Genomic DNA, 15,524 nt, shown 5'->3' with positions numbered 1-15,524 from the left:
TGTGACTCTGCCTGTTTGTGGATTTCCTGTCTGGGTCAGTTTGACAGTTGGGCTGGTTGTACCTCACACTAGACAGTGACACAAAAGGAGTTGGGGTGTAGTCTGCATTTCCTGATGAGCCATCTGTGCTAGGAGGGAGGGGAGGAGTGGTCACTTACACCTGAAAGGGCTGTGCCTGTCCTCACACAATGCAGTCCCCGACCCCCTTGTGAGTGTCTGGGGCCTGGCCTGGGCAAGGCAGGATTTTACATTCAAAAGAGACTTTACTTTGGAGTAGGCCTACTTCAAAGGAGAAATTGGGTATAAGAAGGGCACCCAAAACCACAGACTTTAGATCACTTCTGGACGTCAAGAGGAACCTCTGCCTGGAGAAGAGCTGACGAGCTGAGGAGAAGTGCTGCCCTGTCTGTGACTGTGCTTTGTGGAGCTATCCTGCAGTTGCTGCTTCTGCCAGAGTAAGAGGGCAAAGACTGGACTTTGTGTGCCTTCAATCTCGTGAAGAAATCTCCAAGGGTTTGATTTAGAGCTTGCCTCCTGTTATTTGAAGTCTCAGGGACAGCAAAGACTTCTCTCTGCCAGCACCTGGAGTCTCTGGAGAGACTCCTGGTCTGACAAGTGGTTCACTATCCAGTCCCTGGGCCCTTGGAAGGAAAGCTCGTGAAAATTCAAGGAAATCGACTTCGGACAACTCCGGACTGACGCCACTGCTGAATCCGGTGACGCCACCTGCAACCGACTCCGTGATCTTCGCTGGAACGCGATGACCTTCGCAGGCCCGACATCGCTGCAGCCCCACTGAAGTCCGCAACTCCGTGGAAGTCGCCGCATCACGTCGTGACCGACGCCGCTCGAAGTGCCCGAATTCAACGTTTCGCACAGACGCCGCGATCCCCGACTTCGCACATCGACTTGTTTTCACTCTTCACCAAAGGTACTGTACTTGGGGGTCTACATGACTCCGTGTCCAGCGCCGCTGGTGTCCGCTTGTTGGGAATGACTCTGTCACGAAGCCGTGTTAACACCTCATCGAAGCATTTTGTGTTTCTAAGCGCTATTTTTTTGTTTAATCTTTAAAAATTCATAACTTGACTTGTGTATGTTGGGTTTTTGTCGTTTTGGTCTTAATTCGATAGATAAATATTTCCTATTTTTCTAAAACTGTGTTGTGTCATTGTGCAGTGTTTTCATTAAGTTACTGTGGCCCTCATTCCGAGCCTGGCGGGCGGCGGAGGCCGCCCGCCAGGCTTCTCCCCTCCGAAATACCGCTCCGCGGTCGTAAGACTGCGGAGGGTATTCCGAGTTTTCCCCTGGGCTGGCGGGCGGTCTTCACAAGACCGCCCGCCAGCCCAGGGGAAAACTCCCTTCCCACGATGACGCCGGCTCGTAATAGAGCCGGCGGAGTGGGAAGGTGCGACGGGTGCAGTTGCACCCGTCGCGTATTTCAGTGTCTGCTTTGCAGACACTGAAATACTTTTAGGGGCCCCCAGGGGCCCCGCGACTCCCCCTCCCGCCATCCGGTTCCCGGCGGGAGAACCGCCAGGAACTGGATGGCGGGAGGGGGAGTCGGAATCCCCATGCCGGCGCAGCATGCTGCGCCGGCTTGGAGGATTCCTTTGGGGCAGCGGGAAACCGGCGGGAGACCGCCGGTTTCCCTTCTCTGACCGCGGCTGAGCCGCCGCGGTCAGAATGCCCCGCGGGGCACCGCCGGCCTGTCGGCGGTGCCACCGCGTCCCACGGCCCTGGCGGACTTGTTCCGCCAGGGTCGTAATGACCCCCTGTGTGTGTTGGTACAAATACTTTACACCTAGCACTCTGAAGTTAAGCCTACTGCTCTGCCAAGCTACCAAGGGGGTAAGCAGGGGTTAGCTGAGGGTGATCCTCTTTTACCCTGACTAGAGTGAGGGTCCTTGCTTGAACGGGGGTAACCTGACTGTCAACCGAAGACCCCATTTCTAACAAGACCTGTAACAAAATTGTTCTGACTGCAGCAGTGCATAGTGTCTCCTAGCTGTCATTACTGCAATATTATATTTTGGTGGCAAAACAAACTCAGCAGCGGCAGCCAACAAACAAACAAACACATAAATGAAATGTAAATCTCTGTTGTGATAAGTGAAACATGTTTTCTACCAACTAATTATGGCATGTGTAAGATAATATGCAACGTGGTAATTAAAAAAAAAGATAGGGAAAACGAAATAACAGCAAGTTTGCTACACTAAGAGATAAAAGTCATTGAACAATGATCGAGGCACCTTGTCGAAGCTGTGCAACTAAACTGTTAAAGGGGAATTGAAATATACTTGAATTGGTTATGAAAGCAATTGTTGCTGTATACAGTCTGTCACACGTCCTGTTCGAGGGAGTAACAGAGATAGGGGCACGGAAACACACTATTAATAGCAAATAAAACACAGGTTTACAAAATATATGTGACAGCAAAGTGCAATCAGCACTTCAATGATAATCTAATATGCCAAGTCAGGAAAATAGAGTAAATTAATCCAATGATCTCACTCACATTTCACATTAACTTCTTCACCCTGTATGAAATCCATTCCCTGAGGCGGATGCAGCGAGAGCTAGCACACAGTGACCCACTAAGTCATGTCAAGACTTTTCTGTGAGCGCTGCCCCTGGAGACCACCAGGGAGCTCGGATTCCTTGCCAATGAAGTACATTTTCTGAATCTATAATAGGCTAATTGATGCCATTTTGGTGGTCTCCGTGGAAATATTGATACCCTTCCTCTGGACAAATGTCGGAGTCATAATTTCCTGTCAGTGACTAACACAGATCATCTTCTCTCAATTATGAGGCAGAATAAAACATTGATAATCTGTTTCTTTGTCTCAGAATGTTCATCACAGCTTTTGTGGCCTAATTGATAAGCAAAATAACGGAAATATTATTATGCACATGAAACACCCTAGTAATATTTGGAGGATTACAGGATTGCAACTCCTAGGCACTCAAATAGTTACTTTACAAGGCTTTCACAGCATTTATACTTTCTGCTCAGGTGGTCTAATGATCGTTTGTGGACTTTAAAAAAAAATATCTGTTGGACAGTAAGAGGCGTAGAACAGCTAACACTGAATAAAAATACATTCACAGGTAGCTTTCTATAAGGATATGTTTCGATGCATGTTTTTTTCAACAAAACGTAATTGTTAACAACAAAGCAAATACACATAAACACCTTGCATTCCGTTAGGAACAATTTTGTGGAACAGCGAAACTGGACAGTTAACCATTTCTAAATCAAGGATCCCTTATCATTAGCCCAAAGGCCATCCTGAGAGCTCCCTGGATTAAGTAGTACGGCAGCTGCTTTAGTAAATCATAAGAAAGCACAACGTCATTAAACACATATGTATTTCCTGCATCTTGAACTAGAAATGTTAATTGTTTTGCACATTGGGCATGTTAATAAATGGTATGGGTCACAGGAGAATAAAATACTAATTTACTAGATTATTGTATAATAAAGAGAAGAACCAACTGAACAAAATTGCGCATCACTGGATGCTGGACAGGCTTGGTTTTTCTTTATTAACTGATGACTCCCAGGTTTCTCTAATCACATTTATTTCTTACACCGAAGGGCAAGACACTACTTAAGTCAAACAAAACTCGTTGTACGAGTGACAAACCTATATAAAAATATATTAAACAATGTCACAATGACATAGAATATTCAATGGACCTTAGTTATGAACTTAGGAAATTGTTCTTTAGAAAATTGCAGCTAACGCGTTGTTGTCTTTAATAATTATTTATTAGCTGTTTGTTTTGGAGTGTGCCAGACACAGGAGGTGAAAAAGCACTGTACGAAAATGTACATTAACCAAAACAAATCTGTTGTTTGACGACAACAAAAAGCATTAACAATTTGTTCAGCTTGTAACATTAAAGATATACTAGTTACGTTACAGTTTAAACAAACTAGCACGTATCCAGAGCAATATGCTAGGAAAATACAAGTCAGAATGCATATATTAATAAGATCAGTTTCAAGGCAATATTTAAAAAATATGAAAGGCAATTAAAAACATAACTGTTCTAGCAATTTTTAGATGTACAATAATTCCCAGGCTCTGAAATGACAATTAGACATTAGTGTGAAACAATAGGAATTGTAAATTCTTTTTGAATCTCTCAAAATAGTGATTTGTTAGGATTGATGGAAGAAAGGCACTCCATATTTTTGAAACTTTCACTGAAAATGACTGGGCAATGGTTCTTACTGCCTTTAAGGCAGGAAACTTCAATGAAGAGAAACAGATTTCTGCACACACTAACCTCCACAAGTGATACTCAATTTGTGAACACTAATTTCCAAAGAAAGCGAATTCAAGGTGATAAGAACAGGAGTGATGATAAAAAGGGTTGCGTACAGAGACTAGACTCCGGAGACTAAGCTCCCTAGAACACATAGGTTTATGTTAATCTTAGGTACTCATTTTATCAAACCATTTCCATAGTTTAGTCTCAACAGGATGAGAAATTGTACCACCATTTTGATATCTGTTTCACGGATGAAGGGCTCACCCATCAAAGAAGTTTGAATTGATACTGGCCCCCTTTTTAACAGAGTTTATGTGGGACTCTGATTTGGCCATGAAGCTCAAAATTTAAATGCATTTGATAATAGAGAGCTCATATTCCAGTTAACTAAGGAGTCATGATTATCCAGGATAGCTCTTTGGACAGGAGAAATGGGAAGGAATTCATTTTTGAAGGGTGTTGAAAATGGCCCTTTTTGCTGAGTGATCACCATATATTTTGCCTCTGACCTCCTGGTTTTGACTGCGAGCTGCATTTAATTTTTTACTGGCTTGAGGACTCAGGGCACTTTAGCACTGCTCACCTGTGCTAAAGTGCAAGTGTTCCCTGTATTTATTGTATTGGTGAATGGTTTATCCATGATTGGCATATCTGATTTACTTGTAGGTCCCTAGAAAAGTGCACTATGTGTGCCCAGGGCCTGTAAATTAAATGCCACTATTGGGCCTGCAGCACTGATTGTTGCACCTACTTGATTAGCCCTGTAAACATGTCTCAGACCTGCCACTGCAGTGTCTGTGTGTACTGTTTTAAACTGCCATTTCAAGCTGGAAATCCACCCACTTGCCAGGCCCAAACCTTCTCCTTTTACTACAAGTAAGTCACCCCTGAAGTAGGACCAAGTCATCTCCATGGGCAGGGAGCAGTGAGTTTAAAATGTACGGCACATACTGGTGTGCTTTACATGTCCTGATAGTGAAATACTGCTAAACTCAGCTTTCACTCTTGCAAGGCCTATCTTTTCAATAGGGTAACATGGGGATTGCCTTGAAATATCTTTTAAGTGCAATGTCCCATTGAGAGCAGATACAGATGTGGAGTTGCAATCTCAGAACTTGCAATTGTAAAAGGCATCTTTTGGTGAAGTTGGTTTTTGAACTCTGAGTTTGAAAATTACACTTTTAGAAAGTAGGCATTTTCTTGCTCAACTGGTTTGTGCCTCCGTCTATCTGCTAAATACACATCTAGGTCAGGATGACAGTTGGCTGTTTATGCATTCACTCTAGACAGTCACACAAAAGGAGCTGAGGTGTGGTCTTCATATCCTGATGGCCCATCACCAGGCCGATGAGTTTTCCTGAGCTAGAGTGGTGCAGCTGAATAGGGTTGTGCCTGTCCTCACACAAAGCAGTCCCCAACCCCCTTGAGTGTGTCTAGGGCCAGGGCAAGGAAAGGTGTGGTCTTGTGCACTACAATTAATTCTCTTTGAAGTTGCCTACTTCAAAGACAGAAATGGGTGTAAGTACTGGACCTATGACACCACATAGTTAGAATCCTCCTGCACTGAGGAAATTCTGCCATGAAGAATAGCTGGATGTAGTAGGAGGGACTGTCATTCTGCCTGTTTCTTTGCTGTGCTGGCCTGCTGCTTCTGTTCCTGGAGTGAAAGGACTGGACTTTGCTTTCTACATCCTGCTTCCAAAGGTTCTCCAAGGGCTTGGACTGAGCTTGCCTCCTATTAAGAAAACTCAGGGACATCAAAGGCTCCACCTGTCAGCACCTGGGCTCTCTTGCTGAAAGTCCCGACTTGCCAAGTGGTGTCAAATCCAGTTTTTGGGCCCTTGGACCCTTGGGAGTGAGTTCTGGTGCAACAAGGAAGAAACGAGTACATCGACTCCAGAATAACCTTGGAACCAGTGCCTCTCTTTGATCCCACGCCACTCAGTGCACCGTCGGCGACCTACAATGCAGGGCCAATGCTGCTGCAGCACCTCTGAAGTCCCACCACAATGTGAGTCCAGAGTGCTGTGTCACTGATGTCTGCAGCAACAGATTCCAACTCCGTTGCAGCACCTGTGGCCCTGTGGTGTGATCGAAACACTGTGACGTCTCGTGTCTTCACCTGCTGGATTCATGTACCCCGCCTTGTCGTAAGGAAACACCGCCTCATCACCAACACCGCATCATTTCCTCTGTAACCATAAAGAACCAACATCTTACCTCCCTGGTAGCAGTAAGGAACCCACGCTACACCGGCTCCAGTGACACCTCACTTCCCCGACTCCGTGCAACATCTGTTTCCACATCGTTTTCCAAGGTCTACAACCAGGGTCTATATGACTCCGTGGCCAGCAGCGCTCCCTCGTGGGTAGTGCCGGACTGTTGGAAGCGACTCTGTGAAGCCATTTTGATAGCCCCAGTTGAAACCATTGTACATTTAAGTACTATATTGCATATAACCTTTGAAAATTCATATCTTTACTTGTGTATGTTGGATTTTTGTCGTTTTGGTCCTGTTTTACTCAGATAAATATTGGATATGTTTCTAAATTGGTGTGGAATACGTTTGTGGTGTTTTTACTGTGTTACTGTGTGTGCACATATATTTTACACATTAATTCTGAGATAAGCCTAACTGCTTGAGCCAAGCTACCAAAGGTGTGAGTAGGGGTTATCTTAGATATGTGACTCTCTAACCCTGATTATAGTGAGGTCTCTACTTGGACAGGGTGCAAGTACTGCCAATTAGCGAGCCCATTTCTAACACAGGGGTCCAGATTGCGGTGATGCATGGACTTACATTTTCTTCTTTCAAGTACTGGAGGGAAATTAGAAATGCCTTCTAATATACCTATCTCTAACTTTTGAACTGTAGGTCATCGTAAAACTGAAAAAGCCAGTGGGAGATGCAGATGTCTTTGATGCAATGTGGTTAAGATCGGAGTGGTAAATGAGTGGAAAGTCTCTGATTAGATATCCCTCTTATTTACCAAATTCCAGACGTTTCTCACAGGAACCATTCTGTTCATCATGGTTCAGCAAATTTAGAGGTGCATGTTATGTGTTTGAAATCGGGACTTTTTGCTAGATGCTTATCTTTAGTTTCTTACAGACTTCGTCATGTCTTGTGTCTAAATTGTGCAGTTTCATCACTACCATTAGTAAGATGAAACATGTTTGGAGTCTATTCACAAAAACAAAATACTCCACTCTTCTTTAATGAACGTTCTATAATTAATAGGTGAAATGATTAAGAAAATCAATGTTGCTTTTTCATAGGCACCATACATGAAATTCAGTTACTGTTTTACATTGCAGTCTACTCACATGAGAACATCTCACGATAAATTGATATTCATGCTCAAGAAATATTACTATTATATTAGCCATAAAGGTAGCTAAAACACTGACTGCCATTATAAAACCTTAAATAGGGATTTGACGCTGCAGTGAAAAATGATATCAGTAAAAAGTCTTAAACGTTAATAGCATTATATAGTGTAGACCTCACTTGACAACCCTATCGCTAGAGCAACTGACAAATTCAATGGCATTTAGCGAATCGAGACATTTAACACAGATTTGCAACAGTATCAATTTGACAGAAAATGCCTACTACACAATCTATTACAAGGCTAAAACCCAATGAGTCACATAACCTGTGTCCTTGTGGTTCTGGCCGATTTGGGATCCACAAACTTAACATGTATCTTGAACCACTAGTAAGATGGCTCACTGTGTTTTTTCACATACGTTCTCTGATACCTAAGCAGAAAGATTTTTATTCATGTTTCTCCTTGCAAGAATTAATGAGGAGTTCATACCTCATAGCTATAATGACAACGCCATCTGGGTTAAAGAAGAACATGTATCTGTTAATTATGAATAAATGCGGCCTACATTGCAACATGCCCCCTTTACAAAGATCTGTGAATTATTTTTGATTCGCTAAAGCTCGTGTTGGAGACCCAGTTTTGTTTCACTTGGCCTCCACTGATGGCTAATTATCATTTTCATGAGTAGCCGTTTCAAAGGCTTGGTGCAGGAGTTCATTCAAATATTTACGCTAGTGAAAGGGTTTTTGATGCCGGAACATTGCTTTGGAAAAAAAAAAACATCCATTATTCGAGTTAATTAAAAGATTGTACCTTTGCTTGCGCCTCCTACACCGTGGTGGTAGCTGTCACTTAGAAATATTTGCATGATTATCTACAGATGCTTACGTTGCTTATATAGCACCCTCAAGAATTAAAGAGAATGACAGTTGTAAGAAACTGCAAAATTGTATCTGTTCAAAGGGTAAAAATTAGCTCTTCATTGTGTCTCCTTAACTGTGAAAGCGAAAAAAGATGCCCCATATGCATATTTTAATTTTCCTGTTTTTTATTAGTGGGATCACAACATCCATGACACTCAAGCCATGCTTATGACATACGGGAGGAACTCAAAGGAAGACATATCTACGAGAGAGGAGCTATACTTTTTGCTAGAGCCACACTGCCGTTTAGCCAGGAAGAACTCTCATTATTTCATCTTAACCTTTTCAGACATGTAAATATTCCTAAATTAACCTCAATGGACTTTTCACATGAAAAATACTAAACTCAAAAAAGTCTCAATCATGCCAGCATCTCTCTCATTCTCTGTATAGAACGAGGGTGTTTCTTGCTTCTCACATTACTTCTAATATCAAAAGTGTACAGTATGGTGGCAATTCATTTAACTGGAGCCAGTGCTTACTAAGTAAAAATAAATGAATAAAAACACAAGTGCCAGTCCTGAAAATGTTTCTCAGGTTGCCTGCCACCTACCGAGCATACAACTTGGTCAATCCAGGAGGAGAATACCGTTTTAGAACAAGGAAGGTGTTGGCCAGGGAGGGAAGCCTAAGCTTCCTCACTTGTTGAACAGACCAGGTCCCAAAAGCACCTGCTGCTCCATTATGGATTCAGAGCCCTAAAAGTTTCTTACAGCAGGTAACCCTTTAAGAGTACTGTTTCATTGCCATAGAGCAGCATACCAGAGTGGGAGGAAAACAGGCCGCCGTTTTGATTACGGTTTGAGGAAATGGAACTTGGGCTGCCAATAGATTGAATGGGGAAATATCACATTATTTACCATCCTTTTATTTCTGAAAAGGTACATAGAAATAAATAAACTACTGAATATTATGTCTCCCACTGCTCTGTAAATGAATGCAGCAGTAAGCCAGACAAGACTGAGTGGGAAGGGGAAGAAAAACTCCGAGTCCCATGAAAAAAGTGCCTTTGTTTAGACACCAATTAATTCCTAGCTGGCGTGCGCCTTCCGTTTTCTAGACAAAGTTTGTTCCACACTCGCAATTTTGTGTCAATTCCATCAACTTCTATAACCTATACTTTATTACACCTTTATTCCAACCATATACTTGCCAATACACCACGGTTATCAAGAACAGATTTTAGAAACCATCTGTAGTCTTTCTTAAGGTCATTATGAATTAATATGCCACTTAAACCTTCAGGAAAAGGTTTTCTTGCAGGCTGTTTCCTGAAGAAAGAAAATGACAATCACCTGGATGAACCATACACCAACTAGGCCTGGGAGGAGTTTGCAGAGTTCTGCTATGCGGATCCCTGCACAGTGACCAAAAAACTCCACCACGCTATGCGTAGTTCTGCAAGCGGTAGAGTGCGTTTGGTTGCGCCATGTGCTCTGTTTTTTAGCACTGGGTGTTTGTCCTGCCCTGTAAAATCAGCACAAAAGGCACCATGAGCATCATAAAAAGGTGCTTCTTATTTTCGAGCAGCAGCTTCCTAGATGTGAATGGAAGGTTTCTCAACATAAGCATAGCATCCATCCACAACCGCCCGTGTTGAGAAATCTCGCCGGGAGGTGGTCTGGAGTAAGATTTTCCTCGCTTGCGGTTGCCAACTTAACATTGGTGGCGCAAACGAGGAAAAAAGCTACGCTACCCAGAGTTTTTCACAACTCTGCCCTCTAAGTGGAGTGGGAAAACTCTGCAAACTCCACGAGTGGAGCAGAGTTCATCACCCCCCAACACCAACACTAATTCAACAAGTAATTCTTAGATGCCTTGGGGTCAGGATATTAACAACCAAGAGCACTTCATACAAACATTATTTTACCGTAAAATAATATTTTCTTAAACTAATATATTTTAATTAATGCAGAACAGACGCTGCACCCAAATATTCAGATGAAAAACTATTTCATGTGGAAATGCAATTGACATTGGATCCACCTGATAACCTATGTCCTCCCAGAATCTTACAACTGGCACATGATCAGATTGCGGCATTTCTGGAAAAGACCTACAATCAGATACTTGCAACTGGAGTTTTTCCCCAACAATAGAAGGAGGCAATAGGTATCCTCCGTAAGAAGAAACACAATAGGGATCCTGAGAACTCACAAAATCTTCGTCCTTTTTCCTTCTTACCTGCACTAGCTAAGATTTTTGAAAGATACATCAATCAGGAATCAGTCAAGTTCATTCTCACACAGGACTTCCTTTTTAGAATGGGTTTAGGAGGGGTCATAATAAGTAATCAACTTTTCTGGACCTGTCAGCTGCATTTGATATGGTACATCCTTCTCACTTAGAACTTTGACTGAGCAAGCCGGGATTGAAAGGTACCGCTCTGACGCTTTTGGAAACCTTCCTGACTGACAAGACCCATACTATTAGCTGTGGGAATTTTGGGGCAGAATCATTCCAGCTTCTCTGCAGGGTTCAGCAGGGATCTTCCCTTAGTCTCACCCTGATTAATCTATATGTCACTCCTAGGCTATGCTGGTGCAGTCATTTGGATTTCAGGTATTGACTTATGTGGAAGACACCCAAATCATTGTGTCCATAACATATGACATACCGATCGTAGAAGAGAAGTTCAATTGTTGTATGAGTGAAATCAACATCTGGATGAAGAATTGGTTGAAAATTAATGTTAAAAAAAACAAAGAGTTTTATCTTTGGGAAACAGACTTCTATATGGTCAGAACATAGGTGACCTGAGGCATGTGCCCCCTATCTCTTCCTGCTGTCTCAGCAAGAAACCTAGGAGTAAGCTTTGACTATGCGCTTACTTTTGACAATCAGGTTAAGAGGACTGTGAGCTCTTGCTTCTTCATCATTAAGACTCTGAAGAAGGTATTTGCCTTCATACCAGTGAAACTCAAAGTGGCAGTGGTTATTGCACTAATTACATCTTGGCTTGACTATTGCAATGCCCTGTACTTAAACATTAACAAATCTGCACTGAAGAAACTTCAGGTCATTCAGAATACGGCTGCTTGACTGGTTTTGAATGTACCCAAAAGCATGTCTGTCAGGGACAGTATCCATTCCCTACACTGGCTGCCAGTAAGGAAGTGAGTGATCTTTAAAGCCCTTTGCCTGGTTCATTCAGCTCTCAATTTACAGGGGCTGATGCTCCTGAACTGCTTTTCAATGGTTCATCCCTAAGACACAGCTGAGTTCATCTTCTCTCAGAAAGGTAATAATACAAAAAATACTGAAGACCAGGTGGGGTGGTCGCTCTTTCTCTGTTGCAGCTGCTAAGCTGTGGAATACTCTGCCCACCCACATTCTGAGTTTAATTTCTCATACAGCCTTTCGTAAACCAACTAAAAACCTGGGTTCTCCCTCTCGGGATGTTAGTGTTTTAGGATATTGTATTTGTCTTCTCATCAATGCTAGTGCTTTGACACCTTTTGTTATAATTCACTGCATAAATACCAAATACGAATACAAAATACAAATACATTAGTAGTGCTGGGCAGAGATTTCAAAATTTGATATATTTCAATATGCAAGTCACACTTCAATAAAACAATGCTACTTTCTAAGCCCTATTGATTGTATTAATAAAATTAAAGATGTCTCTACCCTAGAAATGTATTGTTAGAACGTATGGTAAATGTAACATCGTCTGTTTATTCATTAAAGTACGTACATACCTACATTTTATCGATTCTGTGGAGGGTTCAGAATGAGAATTATCCTTGATCATCGCTGAAGCCTTTTTGCCTTAATATAACTGAAAAAAGTAATTGAATGTTGTTCCTTTTCCTAATAGCAGAGGGCGTTCTCTAATTTGTATTATGTATAGGCTCATCAAATCAGGAAAAGGCAATGGCAGTGGTCCAAAACAAATGTTTTGCAGGTATCTTTTTGTCTTCTATGTGTACAAGACACAGACCAAAATTTTGATAATTTACAAATTGCAATCCCCAGCTATCTGGCAGGGATAAGGATTAATCAATGGACCCCTATTGGTGGGTTCCCGTTGCAGTGCAGTAAGGCATGCACCACTTGGAGGAGGCTTTGCAAACCACAAATAGTCAAGGAGGGTCGCATTGTAGACCCTTAAAGCAAGAGGTGGAGTTGCAGCTCCAGGTGTCTGCTGCTGCATAACCCGCAACTAATCACATAATGTAATTCTTCCCTAGATGGCTGCTGCTACGCTTGAACGGTAACGTATATTCCTGCATATGGATGCATCATATTATTTGGAGACAAGACCAGCTACATTGCTTTCATTGCACCATAGAAAGGAAGAAAACAAGATATCATACATAAGGGTATATGCAAAAATGTATATTCAACATTTATAACAACTATAACGTTTTAACTCCAAAGCAAAACTTTTTCAAAATGTCCAAAATATAGAATAAAGTTTTCAGGTCAGTCAGGACTGTGGTTTCTGCCCTAGGAATATGCATGACATATGAAAAATAGACACATCGCTCAGAAAAATGATAGACTGATAATCAGAGACCCTGCAAGAACTCAGATGGCCTGGCTGGGACAAACGTAGGTACGCAACGGGTTCCAGGCCGAGTGCAGAGTGCGAGCCAAAGTAATTCACCTAACTTCTACATCCAATGCGATATTGGTTCCTATTAGCAATCAACATGTAAATATTTCCTTAAGATGTTATGACTGCTATAACTATCTTATATCAATTTTTAAACAGATAATCATTCTCTACAGGTTGCTTTTTATTATCATATCTTATTTAACTGTTTTAAAATACAATGTTATATAATGATATTGATAATGGATTTGCTTTTAACTATCATCAGGCTTATCCTATGGCGGTTTCAGTATTTGCTGATTGAGTTTTGGGCTATCAGTCCTCCGTAGTGAAACTCATTTTACTCAGCTACTGTGAAATATAGAGTCACATAATATAAATGAGGCTGTGAATTGTTCTGTTTCTTCTAAACAAATGACTAACCCAAACAAAAGCACCTTGGATACTCCATTGAACAGGTTCAAACTACTCTTTGCATGAGGCCCTCCTACAAAAGTGTTTATTAATATGTTCAATTTCCTAAAAAGACCTCTGAGCAAAATGGTAAAATAGATAAGGAATAAGAAATATTTACTCTTTCTTATTATGCTTTCTAAATCATAAATTAACTTAACTTTACATGACAGAATCATGGCTGCTAGGCGTACACCTCTTGCTGTGTATCCAGGCAAACATACGGGACATTTTGAATGAGAGCAACGCCAGTCACATGTTCCTGCTGCAACATATGAAAATGATGACTATGTTTTATAGGGATAAATGTCACAAAAGTAAAAGTCATAAAAAAACTTTTACATACCCTGAGGCAAGGGAAACATTTTTTAAGTAAAAATGTTGGCTTTGTCTCCCATTTCATAATAATGGGATTGTGCCACAGTGTACTTAATTTCTCAAGATATAGATCATTGACATGCGACCTGAGGCATTTACGTTTCCATAACAGAAATAGCTTGAAGTTTGACAGTTTTCTGCTTAGGTAGTGAATGTAAGTTCCCAATTTCAAATAAATACATTTTTGGACTGACAGGGAAACTGAGTAAAACAAGAAAACGTATTCTGTCTGTTTTTCCTAAACATGACATTTATGGTCAAAATCTGTGCAAAAAGCAAGGAACAAATGACATACATTTGTAATTAAAGAATACAACCCCCTTTTTATAATTCTACTTGGAATAACCATTTTCTTGTAACACAGGTTCGACGCCAGAACCCTGTCCCAGCCTATGCGGTAGCCATATTTTTTTCAAAACAGATCGATTGCATACGGGTTCTCATTAAAATGCGCTCTTCTGTGCTATGGACCTTTCTGACGTCTTATTACACAGAAGGTGCTCACGACAACATTCCATGTGTTTTGGACATTAATCCTTTTAGTAATTAATGGAGACGTGGAAACCGAAGGCAGAGAACACACAAATTGGCATGTTTTTATGTACACAGCAAAGGGCAACTGAAAGACTGAGCAGAATCAAATGGTAGTCAATAGCTTGAAAACTGAACGGTGATATAAAAAGCAATACATTAGGAAATTTAAAAGTCCCTGTTAATCGTGCCACAATTGTATTTTTTTACTCAACAAGCCATACCATACATATGCTAGTCAATATCCAAATATTAATATTGAAATGTAAAAAAATATGCTTCTGGTGTTTATAAAAACAGTTAGGAAATCACTAGGAAAAAAAGAAGCGGACAGAGAGCAGTGAGTTAATCAGTATCAGGATATCCTCGTACGTGAGTTTTGCGCAATACAAATACACATAAGATAACATAACATACGCTCCAGAGAGATCAATGCAGAAAAATACGATGTGGGAGAAAATGGCGAATATTGTAGCTCAATCAAAGGAAATGCAGGGAAAAACAGCAGATATCACAGAAACCAAATTATTGCAGAAAAAACCTTTTGACATCTGTGGACCCCGTACTTTATCATTACTGGAACTCAGGGACCCCCACTGAATCATTATAGGAATATAAGGACCCCCATTGAGTCATTACTGTGCTTTTAGCCAATTAATGTACATACACTTTATTAATCTGTTAATATTAGTTACTTTTCTAAGCAGTCATGGACCCCCTGAGGAGGCTTCGTGGACCCCCAGTGATCCTCGGACCACATGTAGGGAACCACTGATTTAGAGGCTAGGCTGCCTGTCGTTTTACAATATATATAAAAGTTGGTTTTCTTAGAAACAAAAAGTTGATGAATTCATTACCAACATTCAGATTTGAAAATACAAGTTAATTACTCATACAATTTTAGAAGCTCCTATGCGAGCTGGCACTCATTTCACAGATGGTTGCTGAATTGCTGTTTTTATATTCATGTCATGAGAATGTGCAAGTAGAGTTCTGAGAGTAAATTATATAATTTCAAGGGAATTAATTCCGATATTTCCGTGGACATCC

At 41.2% G+C, this 15,524-nt stretch overlaps 1 protein-coding gene across 1 annotated transcript in view; it reads right to left on the bottom strand.

Moving 5' to 3' along the window:
* Positions 1-15,524, bottom strand: part of TMEFF2 (transmembrane protein with EGF like and two follistatin like domains 2) — a 752,439-nt gene that overhangs the window by 651,185 nt on the left and 85,730 nt on the right. The gene's annotated exons all lie outside the window — the stretch shown is intronic.

The sequence above is a fragment of the Pleurodeles waltl genome, chromosome 3_1 (assembly GCF_031143425.1).
Source record: "Pleurodeles waltl isolate 20211129_DDA chromosome 3_1, aPleWal1.hap1.20221129, whole genome shotgun sequence".
NCBI classification, from domain to species: domain Eukaryota; kingdom Metazoa; phylum Chordata; class Amphibia; order Caudata; family Salamandridae; genus Pleurodeles; species Pleurodeles waltl.
This window is presented reverse-complemented; position numbering and strand designations above follow the sequence as displayed.